Source organism: Megachile rotundata, chromosome 8 (assembly GCF_050947335.1).
Source record: "Megachile rotundata isolate GNS110a chromosome 8, iyMegRotu1, whole genome shotgun sequence".
Lineage (NCBI taxonomy): Eukaryota > Metazoa > Arthropoda > Insecta > Hymenoptera > Megachilidae > Megachile > Megachile rotundata.
This window is the reverse complement of record NC_134990.1, coordinates 7,593,268-7,607,291: the sequence shown is the minus strand read 5'-3', so window position 1 is coordinate 7,607,291 and position 14,024 is coordinate 7,593,268. Positions and strand designations below refer to the sequence as shown.

General features: G+C 33.5%; 1 protein-coding gene across 5 annotated transcripts in view; it reads left to right on the top strand.

The window, feature by feature from the left end:
• Positions 1-14,024, top strand: part of LOC100876010 (furin-like protease 1) — a 394,431-nt gene that overhangs the window by 167,442 nt on the left and 212,965 nt on the right. The window lies entirely within an intron of this gene.

Below are 14,024 nucleotides of genomic sequence, written 5' to 3'. Positions count from 1 at the left end.
AGTTAAATTAAGCAGTTCAAGTGAAATAAGCCGATATATCGTCAGACATATATTAGAGAAACTAAATTAAGTTCAAGTGAAATAAGGCAGTATATAGTCAGACGTATATTAGAGAATTAAGCAGTTTAAGTGAAACAAGACTTTATGCCATATTAGTATGTGAAGTAGTTTAAGTGAAACAAGACTACATGCCAGGCATACAATATGTGAAGTAGTTTAAGTGAAACATATGTTGTCAGACATGTCAGGCTATGATCTGATTTCAGCAATTTAAGTGAAACAAGACGGTACATAGTCAGACGTATAGAAGTACGAAAACTGATTTAAATAATTCAAGTGGAGATGTAGAGTCAGACAAACAGTAGAATACTGATTTATGTTAAATCTGATTTGCTATGTTTAGATCCACATTTGCAATATTGGTAGATGAGTGCAAACATAGTTTGGTATATTTAGGTCTACATTTATGTTTATAGCTGAATACATACCACTTGCCATATTTAGGTCTATGTTTGAAATGTCTATAGCTAGGTTCAGACATAGTGATCGCTGTGTTTAGGTCCATAGCTGCAATGTTTATAGCCAAATTCAAGTGTAGCATTTGATATGTTTAGGTCCACATTTGACATGTTTATAGCTAAATTCACACATACCACTTGCTATATTTAGGTCTATGTTTGAAATGTCTACAGCCAGGTTCAGACATAGTGATTACTGTGTTTAGGTCCACAGCTGCAATGTTTATAGCCAAATTCAAGTGTAGGATTTGATATGTTTAGGTCCACATTTGATATGTTTATAGCTAAATTCACACATACCACTTGCTATATTTAGGTCTATGTTTGAAATGTCTATATCTAGGTTCAGACATAGTGATTGCTGTGTTTAGGTCCACAGCTGCAATGTTTATAGCCAAATTCAAGTGTAGCATTTGATATGTTTAGGTCCACATTTGATATGTTTATAGCTAAATTCACACATACCACTTGCTATATTTAGGTCTATGTTTGAAATGTCCATATCTAGGTTCAGACATAGTGATTGCTGTGTTTAGGTCCACAGCTGCAATGTTTATAGCCAAATTCAAGTGTAGGATCTGATATGTTTAGGTCCACATCTGCAATGTTTATAGCCAAATACAAATATGTGATTTGCTACATTTAGGTACACATTTACAGTGTTCATAGTCAAATCCAAACTAACACTATTAAACCTAGATTCCTATATTTGTCCTCATTATAGCCACCTCAGTTCTCATGTCCACATCTCCACATTTGCTATAATCATATGCACAAGCAAAAACAGTATATAATTCTATTTCATATTTGGTAAAGAGAAACAAATATCAGAACAGATAGTAAAAGAAGAATATCGCTGATGGCCATAAAATCGTTGACAGATAAGAGCAGGAAAATTTAACCAGACCGTCTCTGATTAATTTCAAACAAGCATTGCGGAACAGCATTAATGGAACTGTCTGTCCGTACGTCAGCGGGTCCACCGCATCGTAGTTTACACCGGGTTGTCACCTGAAACGAGGTCCATTTTCGTGGCAAACGGACCACGAGGGCCGCGGTGGAAAAAAAAACGGAGGTTCATGGGGAGAATTTACGTGGACGAATTCAGCGGCTGTCCGGATCAATTGGACAGTGTCGGGTATTATTCGGTGTACGAACGGGTTCAGGAGACCCCCGCTTCGAAATCCATAAATCTCGGCTGCTCTCCATGCATCCGTTCCTCTCGTTCTACGATCGTCGTTCTCGTTTTCTGCGTTTCACCCCCCAGGACACTGTAATCTTGCGACCCTACACACCCCACTTTCATCCCCGCTTGTATTCTCTTCCGTTGTCGACGATATCTTTTTTTACCGGCCGTTTCTTTCGAACACGCCTTTACGAGATCAACTGCGATCAAGTGTGAATTTAACTGGCGTATAATTTATTGTTCGACATTTTTCGCTGGATGTTGAGTGTGGTTCACAGATGTTTGAAAGGATATTTCAATGTTACAAACCTTGAAATTTTAGTAAATTCTGAATTACAATTTTCAAATGTCTAGATTCCTGAATCTATAAGTGCTCACATCCCCAAATTTCTAAAGTGTTAAACTTCTAAATACGTGAATTCGGAAATTAATATATTTCCAAACTTCTAAGCTCTCAAATCCGTAGATATACAAATTTCTGCACTCCCAAATTTTTAACCTCACAATTTCCTAGATGACTGCATTCTTAGACTTCCAACTCCCTAGATGACTAAACTCCTAAACTTCAATTCCCTAGATTCCCAAATTCGTAACCCCCAATTGCCTAGATTCCCAAATACCTAACGCACAATTCCCTAAATCCCCAATTTCAGAGACTTCCAAATCCCTAGATTCCCAAATTTCCCAATTCCCTAGATTCCCAAATTCCTACACCTCCAATTCGCTAGATTCACAAATTCTCAAACCTCCAATTCCCTAGATTCACAAATTCCCAAACCCCCAATTCTCCAGATTCCACAAATTCCCAAACGCCCAATTCCCTAGATCCACAATTTCAGAGACTTCCAAATCCCTAGATTCCCAAATTTCGAATTCCCCAATTTCCTAGATTCCCAAATTCCCAAACCTCCAATTCCCCACATTTCCAAATTCCTAGATTCAAACATTCTCAACCCCCCAATTCCCTAGATTCACAAATTCCAAATTCCCCAAATTCTGAACCCCCCAATTCCCTAGATTCCCAAATTCCTAAATCCCCAATTCCCCAGATTCCCAAACTCCCAATTCCCTAGATCCCCAATTTCAGAGACTTCCAAATCCCTAGATTCCCAAATTCCAAATTCCCCAATTTCCTAGATTCCCAAATTCCCAAACTTCCAATTCCCCACATTTCCAAATTCCTAGATTCCCAATTTCTCAACCCCCCAATTCCCTAGATTCCCAAATTCCAAATTCCCCAAATTCTCAACCCCCCAATTTCCTAGATTCCCAAATTCCCAAACTTCCAATTCCCCACATTTCCAAAGTCCTAGATTCCCAAATTCTCAACCCCCCAATTCTCCAGATTCCCAAATTCCTAAACCCCCAATTCCCCAGATTCCCAAATTCCCAAACTCCCAATTCCCTAGATCCCCAATTTCAGAGACTTCCAAATCCCTAGATTCCCATATTCCAAATTCCCCAATACCCTAGATCCCTAATTCTAGAAACTTCAAAATCCCTAAATTCCCAAATTCCCAAACCCCCAATTCCCTAGATCCCTAATTTCAGAGACTTCGAAATCCCTATGTTCCCAAATTCCCAAACTCCCAATTCCGTAGATTCCCAAATTCCCAAACGCCCAATTCCCTAGATTCCCAAACCCCCAAATCCCTAAATCACTAAATCCCTAGATTCCCAAATTTCAACTTCCTCAAACTTCACCTATTAAATTCTAAAAAAATTCTCCCCTAACTTCATCAGATAAAATCCTAAATCCTACAACCGAATATTAAGTAACATAAAAAATTGTATATATCCTGTAGAAGTAAAAAATACGCGCAACCCGTTCTTAAATATAGACGTTAATCGTCGGAACGCACTAATTGGTTTTAATTAACGTTGAAGAAAAAAAAGAAGTGGCCATCATGAATTTCTCAGCGACGTATCATCTTTCATTAGGCTCATCAATTTCATTTAGTCGGTTGCACGGGTGCTCGTTAGTCTTTTATTTCCCCGCTCGTTTTTCCCCATAATTCTCATCGCTCGCAACGTGTTCTCATTTTCCCGGTGTATCGTCAGCAATTTCTCCTGTCCCGTTTCTACTTTTTTTCCCCTTTCTCTCTTTCTTTATTTTCCGACGTTCGTTGCTGCCAGCTTCTCTCGGCTCACGTCCTTCATCGTGTACGATTTTTGCGCCGGTCCATAGCCTGACATTTTCCTTGCCGAAAAATCATGCCCGGGGAGAAATGAGAACAAAAATTACTGCGCCAACGTTCGCGGAATCCGCAACATGATCCTCAATATCTTTCACGACTTTACTGCGGATTTTAATTAAATTTCGAGTACATCGGTAGTAAGATTTATCTACACGTGTTATCAGAAATTATTCGATTACTTTACAGTTTATTTTATTTTTTAGTTGTTGATTACAGTAATTGGATTCGATGTTGTTTAAAAAATTTTCTCATGTCTTATCATTTTTATATTATTTTCACATAAATAATTTTGTTGATTTTAATATTACTAATTTGTGCAATTTTTGAAAAAAGTGATTGTATTAATTGATTGCAATGATTAATTTAATTTGTTACAGGTAAGAAAACATACTGTTCGAGGATTTCACGATCTCGTAACTAAATCTGCACAACCAATTGGCATCGAATAACCCAGAGAGCTACAGGGTATGTAATTATCGATTGTTAATTACCGGTAGCCATTATCAGGTGCTAATTATTCGGGAAATAAATGGAAAAGCAACATTACGCCACGTGAATTGATCACAAAGACATGTATCATAATGCTGCCCATCGAACGAGCACGTTTCGATGATTAATAAGCACCATTTTCGGATAATTAATACAATATGACCATGGTATAATTAGTATATGCTGCAACGATAGATCGCTGGGTAAATACCTACTTTATGTTTTAATAGCGCGTGAGAAATTAAACGACGTAATTTTGCAGTTTCATTATATTTCCATCTTACAAATATTTACTTTAAAAAATTGCAAATTAATTATAATTAATAAACAGTATAAAATAATGAAGAAAATATTGTTTGCATTATTGTATTATTATTCTATAAATTCATATTGTTTCGTAAATATTTGAGAAATTGCCAGACAAATTTAATAATTTTCTCGAATAAAATAAGGCTTGGAATAATATTGATATTTTCTGAATGGAGTGAATGGAATAATTAAATCAATTCAGGTTATTTGATGTTGTGATTAAATCTTCATTATCAAAATGTGTAAATGTAATTTGCTATTAACACCTGTACTACAGAAATTAATTTAACATGATATCATGTCATATGTGATACATATGTGTATACAACGTAACACATATGTACATGTGACGTGTTTAAATTTGTATGTAATATATTTGTTCATACTATATTATACAAACTAATTTTCAAGTCAACACATAAATTGTATATATTAATTATTACCGAACACATATGTAATGTATGTACACATATGTACACATATGCACACACATGTTTACATATATATAATATATTTGTTCACACGTATATTATACGAATGAATTATCAAGTCAACACATAAATTGTATATATTAATTATTACCAAACACATATGTAATGTATGTACACATATGTACACATATGCACACACATGTTTACATATATATAATATATTTGTTCACACGTATATTATACGAATGAATTATCGAGTCAACACATAAATTGTATATATTAATTATTACCGAACACATATGTTAATGTATGTACACATATGTACGCACATGTACACATATGCATAATATATTTGTTCATACGTATATTATACAAATGAATTATCAAGTCAACACACAAATTGTATATATTAATTATTACCGAACACATATGTTAATGTATGTACACATATGTATTAATCAATACATATGGTTAATCAATTATCACCCATATTAATCAGTCATACAAATCACTAACAAAAATATCACGCAAGTACTCAATTAAAAAAATTACACATACGAGCATACACATATGTCAGTATAAAACAACCTAAAATACAAGTATCTTCCGAAACGTTGAAACTTCGAAAATAAATTCCAGTCTGACATCGTAGATTCGTCACGATCATAGATCGCAATCGTTAATCCGGTTGTCAGTTTAGGACCCCTTAACGATTAGTAATTGCACTCTTAATTGCTGTTTGATTTATTTCTGTGCCGATTCTGGTCTCGATACCGGAGTTTCCGTTGAAATTCTCGATCGAGTCCGCTTCCTAGTCGACATTCGCCGATTAAACGGTGCTATCTCGAATCGGATGACAAATGAATGGTAGCTGGATAATCCGGATAACGAGGCGAATGCTCGGCTACCTACCTTGCGAGTTGATCGATGAAAATTTCGGCGACGGTGCTAATCATGGACGTCGGAAGAAACATTAGCACGCTCTGATTCACTATCGATTGCGAAACATCGTTTTCACGCACACGTGACGGGCTGCGGGGTAAAAATATCCACCGTGAAATGCTTTGTGTCGGGGACACGGTCCCTTTCGAACTCTTACAAAGTAAAATAGCGGACGAGTTTTTTTCTAGTTTAGTTTCACTTGATCACAGGTGTGATTTAACGGAATTTTATTGGAGGGTTAATTTAGTGTCGGATGGACTCGATGGTTCTTGTTTAGAGGGAACTGAAATTCGAAACGTGGATTAGGAATATTAAGAGAGTTTGCAAGTATTGGAGTTGCGAATTTGGCACATTTGCGAAATTGGGATTTTGAAAATTTGGAAAAGAATTTAAAGAGCAATTTTTGGGGGAGAAATTCGGAATTTGAGGAAATAGGGATTTTATGAGTTTGATGGCTGAGGATTTGGGGATTTTATTCAGATTAATATTTGGGGATTTAGGGATTTTAGGATTTACGATTTTATAAATTTGAGATTTTTAAATTTTGAAATTTTGGGATTTGAAAATTTTGGAATTTGGAAATTTTGGGATTTGAAAATTTTGGAATTTGGACATTTAGAAAATTTGTAAAATTGGGGGAATCTAGGGAATTTGACAAATTGAGGGAATCTAGGGAATTTGGTAAATGGAGGGAATCTAGGGAATGTGGAAAATTAAGAGAATTTGGAAATTTTAGAGAATCTAGAGAATTTGGTAAATTGAGCGAATCTAGGGAATTTGGAAAATTAAGGGAATTTGGAAAATTTAGAGAATCTAGAGAATTTGGGGAATTTGAAAGATTGAGTGAATCTAGGGAATTTGGGGAATTTGGAAAATTAAGGGAATTTTAGGAATTTGTAAGATTTAGTAATTCCGGAAATTTATAGAATTTAGGGAATTTGGAAAATTGGGAAAATTTAGGTAATCTAGGGAGTATGAGAACTTTAAGGAATCTAGGAAATTTGGCAATTTTGGAATTTGGAAATTTTGGAATTTTGGAATTTTTGAAATTTTGGAATTCGGAAATTTTGGATTTTGGATATGTTGGATTTGCGAAATCTTGGAATTTTTGTTATTTTGTAAATTTGACAAATTTTATAAATTTTGCAAATTTTATGAATTTTATAAATTTTACAAATTTTACAAATTTTACAAATTTTACAAATTTTACAAATTTTACAAATTTTACAAATTTTACAAATTTTACAAATTTTACAAATTTTATAAATTTTATAAATTTTGCAAATTTCGTAAATTTTGTAAATTTCGTAAATTTCATAAATTTACAACATTATAGAATTTATCAAAACGAAATTGAACATAAAACACTTATTTATCCCCATTTCCTTATCAGTGACACCAATAAAAAAAATGCATTTCCATACAAAATTCCCCAAGTCATTTAACACTCAATCACTCCCGGAACAAAAGATCAACCAAACCCTTTCAAACTGAAAAAATAGAGAAACGTAATAACTCCATACGTCGTTAGTTTTATTCAATGTAATCGTTTTGTCTGCAATTTCGCAGCAATCAAAACGAAATTGATACCGTAGTACGATGTAACATTGTTTTCTTTTTGTCCGATCGTAACTTTTATTTGAAGTGAATTTTTATTGCGTAACCATCGCAGTTTACCAATGAAAAATGTATCGATTTGACTGGGAGAAATTAGTAGTATCCAGTGAGTGATTTATGTTTTCGAACTAAATATTTATATTCACTTTAGCGTCCCAGAAAAATGGAAAACATAAAGTAGAGAAACCAGTGGGAGATATAAAAAAACAGTTGACTCGATGATATACGTTGTTAATATTTATTTTATTCATATTCTCTCTTTGTTTTATTTTCGACAGATTCGAAAATTCCTTCGATTGAAACAAATTTCATAGAAATTAACAAAATTTATTGCAAATATTCTGAAGCTTTGTATTTACTGCAGATTTACTTTTTTTACAAATTTTTATTTATTCTATTAATTAACTGAGTACTTGTATTTCTAACAAATATTTAATTTATAATTTTTAATTGTAATTTATGATTTCATTTATCATTTAATTTATAATTTTTAATTTTCATATATCATTTAACTTGTAAATTTTGTTTTATAAAATTTTTATTTTAATTTATAATTTAATTTATAATTTAATTAATCATGTAATATAAAATTTTAATGGACCACATAATTTACAATTTATAATTTAATTTATCATTTAATTTATCATTTTTAATTTTCATGTATCATTTAACTTATAAATTGTTTTATAAAATTTTTATTTTAATTTATAATTTTATTTATAATTTAATTAATCATGTAATATAAAATTTTAATGGACTACAAAATTTACAATTTATAATTTCATTCATTATTTAATTTATAATTATTAATTTTTATTTATAATTTCATATTTCATTTAACTCATAATTTTTACTTTATAAAATTTTTATTTTAATTCATAATTTTGTTCATCATTTAATTAATCCTGTAATATAAAATTTTAATGGACTACAAAATTTACAATTTATAATTTCATTTATCATTTAATTAACAATGTAATATAAAATTTTAATGAACCATAATTTGCAATTTCAATTAATTTAAACATAACAAAATTATGTAAAATGTATTCAGTTATCGATTTAACGTCAATGATCGAACATATATTAATCCCATTACAAATAATTAAATAATTAAATATGATACATAACTGTTTGGTAATCAAATTTAATTAATTTGCTGCGTGCAAATTAATCTTGCGTTCACGCAACGAATTTGCATTTTTGCGACGCATCCAAGCTTATTCACTGAATCCTAATTAATGCAGAGATGACATTTGAAGTGTGCATCGATTATGCAATAGAGAATGTTCGAACTGTCGAAAGGTCATTGGATGAAGGAACGTTTACTCGCTACAGAATTTCAAACAGGTTCTAATATCAAACTGATACGTCGTATTAATTTATTTATAAAAAAAAAAAAAAAAACAAGAAAAATTTCTTCGCATTTATTGAGGAGGAAAGAAAACTGGTAATGTTTACGTAATTTAGGAAAATGTAGGACATAATATGTTCTTGGGTGATTTACTTGAGAATGATTGTAAATAAATTAATAAATTTTATTTGTGGAAAATGTTGTTTTGAAGATGGATTTTAATTGTGTAATAAGATAGTGGAAGATGCTGGTGGAAATGTAGAGGAAGTGTGGTGGAAGGTTTTGAAGAAGGTGTGGTGTAAAATGCATGTGAAGTTGGAAGAAATTTTGAATTAAAAGATTTGAGAATTTAGTAATTTTGGTATTAGAGACTTTGAGTATATTGAAATGTTGAAATTGAGGAATTTAGGAATCTAGGGATTTAGGAGGTGGAAATTTGGGAATTTGTAAACTAGGAAATTTAAGGATTTGGCTATTTAGGGATTTGAAAGTCGAAAAATTTGAGAACTTAGGAATTTGGAAATCAAAGAATTTGGAAGTCTATGAATTTGGGAATCTAGTAATTTGGGGGTTTAGAAATTTGGGAAACTAGGGGTTTCAAGGTTTAGGAATTTGGGATTCTAGGGATTTCAAGGTTTAGGAATTTGAGAAATTAGGAATTTGGGATTCTAGGGATTTCAAGGTTTAGGAATTTGGGATTCTAGGGATTTCAAGATTTAGGAATTTGTGGTTCTAGGGATTTCAAGGTTTAGGAATTTCGGAAATTAGGAATTTGGGATTCTAGGGATTTCAAGGTTTAGGTATTTCGGAAATTAGGAATTTGGGATTCTAGGGATTTCAAGGTTTAGGAATTTGGGAAATTAGGAATTTGGGATTCTAGGGATTTCAAGGTTTAGGAATTTGGGATTCTAGGGATTTCAAGATTTAGGAATTTGGGATTCTAGGTATTTCAAGGTTTAGGAATTTGGGATTCTAGGGATTTCAAGATTTAGGAATTTGGGATTCTAGGGATTTCAAGATTTAGAAATTTGGGATTGTAGAGATTTAGAAATCTAGGTAATTCAAGGTTTAGGAATTTGGGAATCTAGGGAATTCGGAGTTTAGGAATTCGAGAATCTAGAGATTTAGAAATCTAGGGAATTGAAGGTTTAGGAATTTGGGAACCTAGGGAATTGAAGGTTTTGGAATTTGGGAACCTAAGGAATTGAAGATTTAGGAATTTGGGAACCTAGGGAATTGAAGGTTTAGGAATTTGGGAACCTAGGAAATTGGGAGCTTAGGAATTTGGAAATCTAGGGATTTTGAAGTTTAAAAATTTAGGAATCTAGGGAATTCAAACTTTAGGAATTTGGAGATTTAGAGATTTGGAAGCTTAGGAATTGAGGAATCTAGGGAATTTTGAGAGTGTAGGGATTTGGGAACCTTGAGTTTCAGGTGCTTAGAAATTTTTCAATCTAGGGATTTGAGATTTAGGAATTTGGGAAACTAGGGACTTGGGAATCTTGAAAATTAGGAATCTGAGAATTTGAGGACTTAGAATTTGGAAATCTAGGGATTTGGGAACGTAGGAATTTGGAAATTTACAAATTCCAGAATTTTTCAACTTTGGAATTTGAAAATTTGAGAATTTGGGAGCATGGGAATTTAGAAATTTTAAGTTCTACATTCAGAAATGTAGAAATTTGATAATTTGTAAATGTAGTGCACGAAATATAATGTAATTGTTAATGTTATTTTATGTAATGTAATTACAAGTGTTATTTTATGTATAATATGAATGAAACATAAAATACCATACAATGTCAATGTTACCTAAACACTCAAACCCAAAACCCAAATCATCCTCAAAAAAAAACTTCAAAGCCAATTCAAAAATCCACCAAAAAAAGTCGCAATATCTACTTACACCTACTGATGTCAACCCACGAGTTGGCCGCGAGCGTTGCAATCAATTGCAGCCATGACTCTCCTAAAAACATCAGCCCCCTCACCACCTCGTGGGTCGACATCGGTAGCCCTTACAACCCAAGAGGTTAATCCCATAGAAGCTCTAAATCGTAGCGTGTCGCAATAAAGATCGAAAGCACGAGGGTGACAATGTGATCGATGAGGTTACAATTGGTTTAAGGTTGTAGTTGAGGAATAAGAGTACACAACACGGCCAGACGCGGGTTACAGCTAGTAAGGTGATTCCGGTTACCTGGTTGGTTCCCCGATATCAACAGGTAGCTGTTGCCAGGGGCGTACCTTCGGGAACAGTTCGCGGAGCGTTTCAGAAATCGAGGTTGCTTCCTGCATACCGAAACGCATCGGATACGTTCACCTTCAGGATAGTGTTATTGAATTTCCTGCCGTTTTTGCGGAGATCCGGCTTTGAACGTAGTCGATCGATCCCCGGGAGACGCCGCGCATTTAGTGTTTCAAGACTGGAATTTTCGGCTATCCTGGAACGGGAAGGAGGTTGCCTTCCTTTCACGCTTCGACAGGATGCTCTATGTTCTGAATAAGTAAACGTTCAACCCAGATCGATCCTATCTACCTTCTTTGTGGGGGAATATATGGTCGGTAGGAATCTGCTTTTTCAAACTTTATTGCATAACTGTGTCGGTTTTGTTGGGACACGTTTTCCAATTTTTAATAGCGGTGATGTATTTTGTGAAGCAAATTTTTAATCTGCGTTGATGGTATCTAACATTCATGATAGTGTTTGTAATATGAAGAACGAAAGTCTGTTTTTCACATCTTGACTTGGAAAATTGTTTTTTTGAATCACTATTACATTTATGCTTTGCAGAGTAGGAAAATTCAGATATTTGGTACTTGGGCAACGAACAAATTTTCTAGGGAATTATGAAATATTTTAAGTTTTACATGAATTGCAAATTGCAAATGTAAATTACAAATATTGTACATTGCATCTGACAATGTTGAAACGGTTGAACTTATGAATTCTGAAAGTCTGAACATCTGAACGTATAAATATCTGAATATCTGAACATCTGAACATCTGAACATCTGAACATCTGAACATCTGAACATCTGAACATCTGAACATCTGAACATCTGAACATCGGAACATCTGAACATCTGAACATCTGAAATTCTGAAAGTCCAAAAGTCTGAAAGTTTGAAACTCTGAAACTCTGAAACTCTGAAACTTTGAAACTCTCAAAGTCTGAACGTCTAAAAGTTTGGTAGTCTGAAACTTTCAAAGCCTGAAAGTCTGAAAGTTTGAGTCTACAAATTCAAAATTGTGAAATTCTGAAAGTCTGAAAGTCTGAAAGTCTGAAAGTCCGAAAGTCTGAAAGTCTGAAAATCTGAAAGTCTGAAAGTCTGAAATTCGAAAATACTGGAACTCTGGAACTCTGAAATTCTGGAATTCTGAAATTCTGGAACTCTGAAAGTCTGGAATTCTGAAATTCTGAAATTCTGAAATTCTGGAACTCTGAAAATCTGGAACTATGAAATTCTGAAATTCTGAAATTCTGAAATTCTAAAGCTCTGAAATTCTGAAGGTCTGAAATTCTGAAATTCTGAAATTCTGAAGGTCTGAAAGTCTGAAATTCTGAAATTCTGGAACTCTGAAATTCTGAAATTCTGAAATTCTGGAACTCTGAAATTCTGAAAGTCTGAAATTCTGGAACTCTGAAATTCTGGAACTTTGAAATTTTGAAGGTCTGTAATTCTGGAACTTTGAAATTCTGGAACTCTGAAAGTCTGAAATTCTGAAAGTCTGAAACTCTGAAACTCTGAAACTCTGAAATTCTGAAAGTCTGAAAGTCTGAAATTCTGAAAATCCAAAAATCTGAAATTCTGAAAGCCTAAAAATCAGCAAATTTACAAATATAATTCCACAATCTCCAAGTTAAGAAAATCTGTGTCTTCAATAACTGAAACGCTCAACACTAAAAAAATGTCTAAATGTTAAAATTCGGAAATTTGACAATCGTCACGATTAAAAAATCACTCACAATCACTCCTCTTCCTATATCGCAATTTACTACCAAAAGAAAGCTCATTTACTACCAAGCATCGCATACTTGTTCATAAAGCAGCTATTATTCCATCGAGAGAACAGTTCAAAAAACACTTTCGATAACGACCTCCCGGCGATAACGCAGAAACGAATTGTCCAGTTCGTTCGATCGAAATGATCGAATAATTGCGGTTTCCCGATTCGATAATGAACGGTCGGTGTCTTTGAGCCGTTCTTGCGGCGAAAATAACCCTTTAACGACGTGCCATTTCGCGACAACGAGGACACGTCGATCGAGTCCAGAATAGAGACAATGGTTTTCCAATTTTCTTCGGCGTTTGTCCGGTGCTCGTTTTCATCGCACGCGCGCACCTATTTTCTGCGAGCGAATCGAAGGAACGGCAGCTGGTCACAGCAGTTGCCTTTTATGGACACGGACTATATCGCTCGCGTCCGATGATAGAGAAAGAGTATTATGTAGAATTCACTGCCGGTCTTTCAAACATTTCGTATCGATTCGCCCAATCGGTTCGCCGATTGGATTTTCGAACGAGATATTTTTCGAAATTTTCGAGTCTTCGAATTAAGGATTTTGTACGTTCGAAAATTTGGGTACTTGGTGATTTGGGTATTTGGGATTTTTTGAATTTTGGAAATTTTTGAAATGTTGATATTTGGCGGTTTTGTGGAAATTGGAAATTTTTATATTTGGGAATTTCGACCATGTTAGAAATTTGGAAATTTTCAAATTTTGGGTATTTTGCGATTATGGGATTTTTGGGAATTTTTATTTTTTTCAATTCTGGAAATTTTTATTTGTTTCAATTTTGGGAATTTTTATTTTTTTCAATTCTGGGAATTTTTATTTGTTTCAATTTTGGGAATTTTTATTTTTTTCAATTCTGGGAATTTTTATTTGTTTCAATTTTGGGAATTTTTATTTTTTTCAATTCTGGGAATTTTTATTTGTTTCAATTTTGGGAATTTTTATTTTTTTCAATTCT